Source organism: Uloborus diversus, chromosome 9, assembly GCF_026930045.1.
Source record: "Uloborus diversus isolate 005 chromosome 9, Udiv.v.3.1, whole genome shotgun sequence".
Classification (NCBI taxonomy): domain Eukaryota; kingdom Metazoa; phylum Arthropoda; class Arachnida; order Araneae; family Uloboridae; genus Uloborus; species Uloborus diversus.
In genome coordinates this window covers 154,214,558-154,226,752 of record NC_072739.1, presented here as the reverse complement: position 1 = coordinate 154,226,752, position 12,195 = coordinate 154,214,558, and positions in this window count along the sequence as shown.

Sequence of the window (12,195 nt, the reverse complement as noted above, 5' to 3'; positions counted from 1 at the left end):
CACCGGGATTTTGTTTGAAAACCGGGACTGTCCCGGTCGATCCGAAACGTCTGGGAAGTCTATGCCTAAGGATTTGCTTTGTTTATTGCCGGAAATTTTACTTTACCATACTACACGGATTTTCGATTATTCAGATTGCCTTTGGTCCCAGTTAGTCCGGAAAAACGAAGTTCTACTGTATACATATTTGACCACTTTATTTGTTCAAACGGCATACTATTTTCCGAAACGGTAATTTCTTGCTTATTTTTCAAAATCCGAAAAATTTGAAAATTCGAACTACCTATGGTCACAATTTTACGGACTTTTGACGTTCTGCTGTGTGGTCAGGGCAACTTTGATCGCTGATTTCTTCATTTATGTTTCTACATAAAGATATTCGCAGACGATTTTTTTTATTGACAATGAAAATTATTTCTTTAAGTTGACATTTTATAGTTTTAATTTATTTTGGTAAGTGCATTAATTCATTAAAAAAATGTTTTTGGCAACAGGGAAAAAAGAAACGATTTTTTTTATATGATGTATTTATTTTAATGAGCTTATTAATTTTAATTATTATTTTTTCGTTTTGAAAGCTGTTAAAGAATTTTTTTTAATGGAAAAATATATATTAGCTGCTTTGTTTAAAAGGTGCTGCTATTTTATTTGTTCGTTTTTTTAGATGAGTAAGGAATATTTTATTCCTATAAATCAGCTTAAAATGTTTAAAAAGTATGTTTGAAACAATTTGCGGTTTTAGCTATTTTTGAGAATATTGATCAGGTACTAGAAAGTAGTATTGGTATACGGGAAAGTAGGCTCGTTTAGTTCTAGACGGAACTTCTTGTTAACTTCCTCACTCACTTTTTGATAGTGTCGCTACGTCTATTGGCATAAAGCTGAGGAAAAACTCATTAAACGCTTTATAGTTATCAAAAATTCAGAAATAATAGTTTTAAAAACTATTTAAAATGAAATTGAGACCCCGTTCAAAGTTGTCTTGTACGTCAGTGGTGCCAACTTACGGCCCGTGGGTTACATGCAGCCCAAGAAGCTGATCCAATATCGCGGTTTTGTTCAATTATACTAACCAAAACTATGTCAGAAATACAGATATTGGTTCTTAGAAATCAAATGTAAACTTCATATCAAAATAAGTAATAAATATATGTCTCACTTAAAAAGTAAATCATTGCCTTGTATATGATTTAACTTGCCCCTTTGTAAACTGTTCAAGGAAAACTACAAGTGTTCAATGATCTCTCTGGTGATGTCGAAATGCATATTCTTAACCTGTATCATAGTGCAGACATAGCTGGTTTCATACTGTTCAATTGCCTGCTAAATTCATCAAATAGATTTAAAACTTAGTCTCGCACCGTAGTTAGCACTCTCTAAACTAACAAACTCGTTTCAAAGAAATAGCTAGAAAGTGCTGTATGTCTTTAATTCGAACGATTATTGATATCTGTGCACAAATGTCAGTATTTGCGAAAGTTTAAAAAAAAATAATAAAATACAGTTCTTCGTGTGTTTTTGGGCATTATCTTGAAAAATTGGAGAAGCAACGTGCTTCAAGTTTATTACGCAATATTATTTTTGTTCGCTTTTCATGTTTTTATCGTCGTTTTAATGGGCAGCTAGCTTTTGTTTAGTGTACCAGTTCTAGTAATTTCCATTACATTTTTGATGCTTTTAGCGCATGTTGATTTTTGAACAACGTCGTTATTATGAAAGAAAAAACATTATTTACAGATAAAAGCGAAGGATTTAAACGAAAACAAGCGTTGCTGAAGCTTTTTTTTTTTTGACCCACGTACCGATTTAGCTTAACTTCAAGGGCAGAGGAATAAACAGAAGTTTCTTGTCGACCTACTATTACAAAATTAAGCCTATAATATTTGTTCATGTGGCATATGATTTTAACGACAAGATTTCTGTCGCTCCCCAATTCAATTTTTGATTGTTAATGCTAAATTAGTCAAGCTGAGTCGAAACGGCTAAGCAACCAAAAGTGATTTTTGCTTGCATTCTTGCATATTTTACGTAATAAAAATCCTTCTTCACAAAAATATGCCACTGAGAAGAGGAGAGACATTTTCGGCTCGATAGCATTTTGTTGGTGTCTTCTTGTGACATCTATGAATCTTGGTTTTTATGCGTGACTCGAAATAAACGTTTGCCAGAACCCCTCTGTCATGTATGATTTTTGCTAGATTTTTACGTTTTTATTGTGGTTTTAATGGGCAACTAGTTTTAGTTTAGTGTATACCAGTTTTTGTAATTTTTTTCATTAAAACATTTGAAAATTTAGAAAGAGGTATAGCTTTTCATTTTTACTATCTCAAATCCAAAAACACAAATAAATCTAAGTTTTTGAGTGACGAGGGGGGGGGGGCAAATAAAAAATAAATAAATAAATAAATAAAAATAAATAATACAAAAAAATGTAGGGAATCCCGTTACAACGAACTTCAAGAGACTATAAATTTTTTTCGTTGTATCAGGAATTTCGCTGTAATGGAATTCAAGCAAAGGTAATGGCAGTTAAACTGGAACTGAAAATATATTTCGTTGAAATGGATGCTTCGTTGTATTGGGATTCTTTGTAACGGCATTTCACTGTAGTTCATTAAAAATAACACGTAAGCAAATCTACTGACACATGACCACCCGTGGAACTTTACTTACAATAACTTTCTAGACATTTTACTGATGTTCCTGGACATTCGAGCTCATCATTTTTAGTGCGTCTATCTATGAATTTCTTCTCACGACTTGGCTCAGGGGCCATTAGCTTTTATCAAAGTGGAATCGATAGATCAACCTAGAGAATAACGTACAAAGACTAGTAAATAAACACTGAAGCACAATTTCATTTTCATTAATGATGCTTGATGAATGAGAAAAAAAAGTGTACCAACCCCGTAATTGAATATCCTCAACCATTGGATAAAAACATTTTCAAATCGTCAACTAACGATTTGAAAATGTTTTTGTCCAATGGTTAGGGATGTTCAATTACAGAGTTGGTGCACTTTTTTTTTTCGCATTTATCAAACCAAAAAAGAAAATTTCTCTCAATTTCAAAAAAAAAAAAAAAAAAAATGAATTTTGACATCTTGAATTCAAATTATGCTTTTCGCAATCACGAGTGTGTGTATGTAGGCATGTGTGTTTGTGCGTGGGGGTATGTGTGTTTGTGTCTGTGTGCTGGCATAAGTGTGTGGGTAGTTGTGTGTATGAATGTGTGTGGGGGGGGGGTATGTGTATGTGTGTGTAGGCATATGTGTTTGTGTCTGTGTGCAGGCATGAATGTGCGGGTAGTTGTGTGTGTGTATGTTTAGGTGTTTGTATGTATGCGTGCGTATATGTTTGTGTGTGTGTATGTGTGTGTAGGTGTATGCGTGTGTATGTGTTTTTGTGTGTGTATGTGTGTGTAGATGTATGTGTGTGTATGTGTTTGTGTGTGTGTGTGCGCGTGTGTGTATAGTTGTGTATGTTTGCGCGTGTGTGTATAGTTGTGTATGCATGCGCGTGTGTGTATAGTTGTGTATGTTTGCGCGTGTGTGTATAGTTGTGTATGTATACGCGTGTGTGTATAGTTGTGTATGTATGCGCGTAGGACATGGATGCAACTTGGAGATGGCTTTCGCTATAGGAACAGCATCGTGAGGAGCCGGTCGACGATGATGGTGCGGAGGGTGGCGGTGGGAAAATAAAATGATAGGGCGACAAAAAAGTCAAATGAAAGCAATAAGCAATCGTGATTGCTCAAAAAAAAAAAAAAAAAGAAAGAAAAAACATGTCTACAAGGATTTTATTCAAATGTTTTTAGAATGCAGTACTAGTACTGCACTATAAAAATATATTTTTGCTAGTACTGCCACCCATTTTAAGAAAAAATTCTGAAATCATATTCCTCGGGAGTATTTGAGAAAATTTTAAGAGACACTTTCTGAAAATGTCTATAATGTAAATAAGCAAAAGTTGCAAAGAATTTTCTCGCACGTGTTTTTTAATTAGGATTAATAGGGGGATGAGGGCACATTGGCAGGCGGAGTACAGAGGGGCAAATGGAATTTTTCCTATGTTTCAAATGTAAGAATTTAGGAAAGTTAACTAACTCAAAACAGTGGTAGTTATCCTTCTTTATTATTACTCCAAAAGGAGGCGAAAATTCTCAAGGTCATGACTAAACTTATTAGAGCCACACCATATGCAGTCATGTATGTGTGTGTGTTCTGCTGGCCATAAATGTTTTTTTTGCAAATTTCGGTGTTCATTTGTGAGAATGGCTTGTGAGTTAAAAGAGAAATGTAGGAATAGTCTACTTAATAATATTTCCTAAAAATACTTTTGAGAATATTTTCAACAACAATCGTATTTCTATTGACTTGATATATGACTTGACGATATTTAATTCTCTTCTTTACTCATTTGTAATGGCAATGATATGGTTGATAGCAAGAGCATAGCGCAATATTTAATTTACTTCTGAATTATCATAACCTAGAAACGTGGTAGACAGCAAGCATGAACATTCAGCGCGCCAGTGAAGTAGCGCCAAATTACATTATTTGAGACGTCGTAAAGGCTACACCTTGTTTGAAAAATTGGACATTTAAAAAAAATTAATTAAAAAATAACTGTTGGGAAAATGAAAATATTTTCTGGGTCTATGTTATTATTATTATTTTTTTGCTAATTCATCAATTTCAGTGACTCAAAGTAGTACTTTTGACTGAAGGAAACGACCCGATTATCACGAATCGATCACAATAATTTTAAAGAACACTTTAACCGATGCCGATTCATACGTATGATGGTTGAATAATTTGGAGAGTTTCACATTATTAAGATAGCAAATAATATGTATACCAAGTTGAACGTAAATTTTTGGTGTTTGTGAGATAGCAGAAAAAACTTTTCTTTGACCTCGAATTGCGTCAGTTTTGTTTTCTACTTGGAATGCAGCCAAACAAAGTATGAAATCGGTTTTGCAACCTAAGAAAAAATCGAAGAACACAAAATTCTTTTATCGATCAATTTCTTTTTACGAGTTCGAATTTTAAAGAAGCACAGCTCAGCACTTTGTGCATCAAAATGACGAATAGCATTCTTCACGAAACGTTTTCTTTAACTTAAAAGGACGAATTGTGCGTTGTAGTAGTACCGGAAGCTTTACCATCCCGGAGAAAAGCTTGAAGTGGCAATTTTTTACGACTTCTTATTGTAAACGTACGCGTTCTAAGAATGCGACTTTAAACTTCGTCTTTCAACTTCATTGCTTAAGAAATATATCCTATTTTTGTGGGCATTTTGGACTAGAGATTAGCATTATGCTTTTAGACCTTCGCGATGTGTTTCACCCTACCATGTTAATAACCGTTACTTCTATAATTTTATTATTATTATTATGATTTCGTTTTCTTCTGCCACGGATTTAAAAAAAAATGAAAATTAACTTGAATTCCGAAATTTTGAATTCAAATTATGTTTTTCGCAATCACGAGTTGCGACAGGACCCTGCTCATTAGGGGCTATTGTTCCTAGAAACGGCTCCTGTCCCCCCAAGCCTGCCTCTCCTCCTGGGCGGTTACGTGTGTGTGTGTGTGCAAGCGTGTGTGTAGGCGCACGTGCGAGCATGTGTAGGCTTGCGTGTGTGCGTAGAACTGTGTGTAAGTACGTAGGCGTGTGTGTATGTGTGTAAAGGCTTGTGTATGAGCGCGTGTGTGTGTGTGTGTGTTTGTATGAGCGTGCGTGTGTGTTCAAGGGGGTGTTCAAGGAAATGGACGCCACCGACCAGGAGAACCTGATTCCAGGAGGCAGTGCTCGGAGTGCGCCTGCAGAGGTCGGTGGGCGGTGGTGCTGCAGAGTCCCATGGTTCAAGCTGAAAAAGGCACGACATCAAAAACGGTCCAATGAGAACAATAAGCAATCGTGATTGCTCATAAAAAAAATAAAATAAAAAAGCTTTTTATTCATAGAAAATATTGGGAAAGTTAGCCAGAATAGAGAACTAATACTCAAGCCCAATTTCATAATTTCATAACAGCGATGAAAAACTAGCATTTGGTACCTGACATCGCAAACATTTCGTTGATCTGTGTAACTATTTAAAGAAATGGTTTAGTTTTAGTCTTTCCGGGAAGTTTAAATGAAAAGTGTTACCACTAGCTAGTAAATAGACGCATCCAACCCGTGAACAAACACAAAAATTTGCAGTCGGTTTTCTTTTTAGACCCCTTGAAATCCTTTTTTCTTTTTTGATTAAAAAAAAAAATACGAGCTATTCATTTTCTAAAATGAGTTCAATCACAGAATGGAATCAGGAGCGTGCAGAGAGGGGGAGAAGGGACACCTGTTGGTCGGGGCCGAGGCTGAAGGGGGCCCGAGATTTTAAAAATGAGGGGTGAAATGTATGTAAGAATATAGAGGTAAACAATATGGAAGGGGTCCCGTAAAGGGCCTTTTTTACGGGCCCCAAAATTTCTGTAAACGCCCCTGGATAGAATACCTTATAAAAGTTCTTCATTATGCATTGGCATAGCGGGGAAAAAGCAACATATTTTTAATACTGTCTTCATATTTAAGAGAGGTGTAAAAGTTGATATTTTAATAAGAAACTTCCATTCACGACAGTTACACTGGCGTGCTAAGCACAGAAATCGTATCTGCATTTTTTTTAAAAATCAAAATTGAGTTACAGTCACCAAGTGATTTTTTGTCAGATATTTCGTCTTGATACAATATTTAATGGTTATTTGTCCAATGGGAAATATTGAAATTTTTTTCTTGAAAAAGTTGCACCTGTGTGAGTCAAGTACATAGAGGCACAAAACCTTAAACGGCAATTTCTCGTTTTGAACTCAGCTGCAGATTCGACATTTGCGTTTAGCACGGCACTATAGCACAGCTTCTGCAGTAATAAAACTCTATTTTTGACTCTAGAAATCAATATCAGCATTATTTTCATTGTTTAGCAAAGTGTAACTTGTTTGCAATATATTATAAGTTTAATAAATGGCTTTAAAGATTTAAAATAAAAAGTTCTTAGAGAGAAAAAAGAAGAAATATACCCTTTTCGTGCTTAAGAAAATAATATCCATGCGCATTTTTATTGTCGCTAAGTGAATTTAATCGTGCAAAAAAGGGCCAGTTTTTAAATGTGTATTTGAGACAATTTCGGGAATTCTTACCGAAGAAATGTGAGGTCGTTAATCAAAATTGCCTATAAACATTGTTGTAGATTGTATCAAGTTAGTGAACAAAAGCCCCCCCCCCCAAATGCAGTTGTAGACTACATTTGACCGGGAAGGGGGGGGGTAGGCATGCACCTCATGTTCCCCTCTGTATCTGTGTTTATTGAAAATAAGTTTATGAGAACTTAAAATAACTATTACTCGTATTGAAGTATGTTAGTTTAAAATGGGAGAACTTGTGATTGTTTTGAACTGTTTCATTTAAGATTTTCACGAAAATTATACAGGACAAAAATATATCACAAATATTTCAATTTTAACTAATTTACAATATTTATGAAAATAAATAAATAAGGAGTCCCAGTTTTACAGCAAGTGGGAGGAATGTTTTTCTTTCCACTGATTGACATGATTAACCTTGGTTGTACTTGGTTGACCTTGGTTTTTGGAATTAAATTCAAAACTTGAATGTGAAGCTCGTAGTTTTTTTTTTTTTTTTTTCAGTCTTCACTACTGCTTGCAGCATAGAGATTTTTCTTAAATGTAGTTTGTAAACTTGTATTTGAAAGTCTTCCTACATAAAAGGAACATTTTTGATGGCTTTAGCGCATGCTGTTTTTCGAGCAATATCGTTATTAGCAAGGAAAAAACATATTTACAGATAAGAGAGCCGAAAAACAGCGTTTCTAAAGCTCTTTTTTTTGGCCCGCGTACCGATTTATTTTAACTTTACAAAATCAAGCCTATAGTTTTTGTTCATGTGGCATTTAATTTTAAGGGGTCACAGTACCTTTCAAACATTTTTTTAAAATTTAAATAAATTTTATATTTCTTTGAAACATAACATGCCTACTTATTTCTTAATCAATAATTTATTTCAAAGTTTAAAAATATTGCCTACTTTTTTTAAAAATTCAAAAAATTGAGAAAAATTTCAATTTTTTAAAATCTTTAAGGCTTTTTTTATTTTTGCACTAATTTAAAAAAAGTTTTTTTCTAAACGATCACTATAATCATCTCTAAAAATCTGTGCATTCATTTGCTTATGACTTAATTAGAAAATTTTCTGTGATTAATTATGTAAAAAATCAAAGGTTTTTTTTAAAAAAATTTGGTTTTTAAAGGTTTAACATGCTCTAAGCATTTGAGTAATTTATAAAATGCTTATCCAATGCACAGTTTTGTCAAATATGTTATCCCAATTGCAAAAAGTATTACTTTAAAGATGTATCGTTAATAGAAAAATAATTAGGGATTCTAATGACATGAAAACACAAAAAAAACCATCATCGAGAAAAAGCAATTTAAAATTTTTCTTTTGCATAAGAACACATAGCGAGCATGGCCTAAAACCACGCATAACTTTTTAAATATTTGAACTAAAGCAATGAAACTTTTCCCCTGTGTCCAGAATAGTTTTTTGTTTTAAAATAAGCAATAAAAATTTTTTTGATTGTTTCATCATTTTTGAGGTACTGTAACCCCTTAACAAGAAGATTGCTGTCGCTCCTCAATAAAATTTCAAATTGTTAGTTCTAAATTATTTAAGCTCAGTCGAAACGACTAAGCAATCAAAAGTGGATTGCTAAATTTATGTTTTCTTGCATATTTTACGCAATAAAAACCCTGTTTTACATAAATAAGATACTGAGAAGAGGAGTGATATTTTCGGTGCGTCTTCGAACTGATATGGTTATTCTTTTTGATTCATTTAATAAACTTGTCTGCCCCAATGCGCTTGCGCATGGGCAAAGTGGTAAAGCCGGCTCGACAATATTAGTTGCCCAATGTGAGATTATTTTTGTGTCTTCTCGCGACATCAATGAATCTTATCCTGGTTTTTATGCGTGATTTGAAATAAACGTTTGACAGAACCCCATGTCATGTATGATTTTTAGCATGATTCAAAAATTTGAAAAGGTAGATTGAAATTGAAGAGGTGAGAAATTTGCAAAGTAAAAAAAGGAATGCTTAAAAATATATAAATAAAATTAATAAGTAAATAAATAAATAAATAAAATGAGTGAATAAATGAACAGATAACATAAATGGCTAAGAAAAAAATAGATGAATAAGTAAATGAATAATACAAAATAAAATAAAATAGAATATATGTTTCAAAAATTTGATTGAAATCTTTGATCACCAAAAATTGAATTTTTCAAACAAATACATTCTTAAAATATTTTTTCGCTGCTTTGCTGAGCGCAGGAAAAACAAGTTTTTTCCCTAAGAGAATGCATTAAACTTTCGGAGATAGTTTAAGGTATTTTATTACTGACAAAAAACAATACATTTAGGACAAGCAAGTATAATTTTAAGCGTTTTCCAATTATGCACTCCATTCCACTTATAATGATTAAATAAAACCCAATTAAATATTAAGGATTAATTAAAATGATTCAGTTTTCATACCAATATCTAGGGGGGCGGGCTCTTCACTAGTCGCTTTGCTCCCTACCCCCCTCGTTAACCGCCTTCAGCGACTTGCTCACTAACTCGCCTACGGCGATCTACTTCGGGGGCTTACCCCCCTCTTCGCCTTCAGTGGCAGAAAGATAGCGATACTCCGCAAACGTTGGCGCCAAACTGGCAATTTCTCACCAAATTTGGTAACAGAATTTTAAGGGTATATTTGTCAATTTGTGTCTCCTGCACTTTAAAATTTAAAGAGGTAAGACAAAGCAGAATGGCTTCGCGCGGGGATATCCTGTATTCAACAGTATTAGTTTTGGCCTGAGGGACATTGATAATCCGAGGAGATAGGGTTACAGACGCCCACAGACAGAAGAGCCAAATCGAGTGATAGTTGATAAATTTGCCCTGAAAATCATCAATTTATATTCCCAGCACGTTAAAGAGGGGTGATAATAGTAAAATGGCTTTTCCAGGATTTCTTGTATCCAATTTTACTAGTATCGGCCTGGGAGATATTGATAGTCCGAAGGAGATAGGGTTACAGACGCACCCAGACAGTCGAGTAGATTTTAATAGTATACATTTGGTGCCAAATCGAGTGATAGTTGATGATTTTCAGGGTATATTATCCATTTATATCCCCAGCAAGTTAAAGAGGAGCGAGGCTAGTAAAATGGCTTTTCCAGGATTTCTTGTATCCAATTTTACTAGTATCGGCCTGGGAGATATTGATAGTCCGAAGGAGATAGGGTTACAGACGCACCCAGACAGTCGAGTAGATTTTAATAGTATACATTTGGTGCCAAATCGAGTAAAAGTTGATGGTTTTCAGGGTATATTTATCAGTTTATATTCCCAGCACGTTAAAGAGGGGCGAGAATTGTAAAATGGCTTCTCCAGGTTTTCTCGTATCCAATTTTACTAGTATCTGCCTGGGAGATATTGGTAGTCCGAAGGAGATAGGGTTACAGACGCACCCAGACAGTCGAGTAGATTTTAAGAGTATACATTTGATGCCAAATCGAGTGATAGTTGATGGTTTTCTGGGTATATTTATCAATTTATATCCCCAGCACGTTAAAGAGGAGCGAGACTAGTAAAATGACTTTTCCAGGATTTCTTGTAACCAATTTTACTAGTATCGGCCTGGGAACAGTTAAAATATCTTTTTGAGTGTGGTGAACTTCCCTGTGATTCCTAAAATATGTTCTTTGATTCAAAGAAAACAATTTCTTACAGAACGATAAATTTTATTTAATGCCTCCGTATTTTTTTTTACACTGTGTCATAATTACAGTATCACAATTCAATAATTTTTACACGTCAAAACACACAATTATGAAATATTCATAGTTTTATCAATTTTAGTCTCGTAACAGTTCTTTTTCTTTTAGCTGTACATTGCACAAATCTTCACCTCCAAATATATAATTTATAGCACATACATTCAACATCAGTTACAATAAAATATTTTTTATCACTCGATTTATTAGTATCTGTATTATTTTTTATTTGATACCAGTACTGTGTGTATAGTGTAGTGTATTTTCCTGCAATAAAGGACTCAAAGACAACAATTATAAGACTAAATAGATCATAGAAAGTATCAGATTTTCGCAATGATCCTGAATATAATATGACGCGTTCACGTCAAACGCATCACAAATAAAATGGTAAGAGGTGTTTCGAGCATGAAGAAACTTTCTAAAATTGCAAAAACTTTTAAGCTGATAAGAAATAAATATTAATTTGTTAAAATATTTAGTAAAACTTACTTCCTTTAATGTATCTAAAATCTAGCGATGAAAAAGAGTCATAGTTTTTTTATTGTTCTCACTCATATTTAATGCCTGGTTGTTTCTTCAAACTCTTATTAATGAAACTACGTAAAAATAACCTTATACAGGTGTCCCCCGTATAAAACGATTGATTCGTGTTACACGAGACTTTTTTTGAGCAATCACGATTGTTTATTGCTTTCATTTGACAGTTTTGATGTGCTATCATTTTATTTTCCCACCAGCACCTTCTGCAGCATCACCGCCGACCGGCTCCTCACGATGCTGCTCCTCTAGCGAAAACCGTCTCCAGGTGGCGTCCTTATCCTACACTTACACGCATACATACACGCACGTACACAAACACATACACCTACACACACATACACACACAAATATATACGCACACTCAAACACATACACTTACTCAAACACATACACACACGCATACATACAGACACCTAAACATACACACCTACACACACACACTCATGCCACACACTCATGCCTGCACACACATACACCTTCCGTCCCACACAAACACTCATACACACAACTATCCACACACTCATACCTGCACACAGGCACAAGCACACATGCCAACACACACATACACCCAACACACACACATGCCCCCCCCACACACACAAACACACACGCCTACATGCACACACACACACACACACACTAGTGATTGCGAAAAACATAATTTGAATTCAAGAGGTCAAAATTCAAATTAATTATTTTATTTATTATTTTTTTTTTATGAATAATGTTTTTAATAGAGTATTGAACAAAAATAAAATTCAATC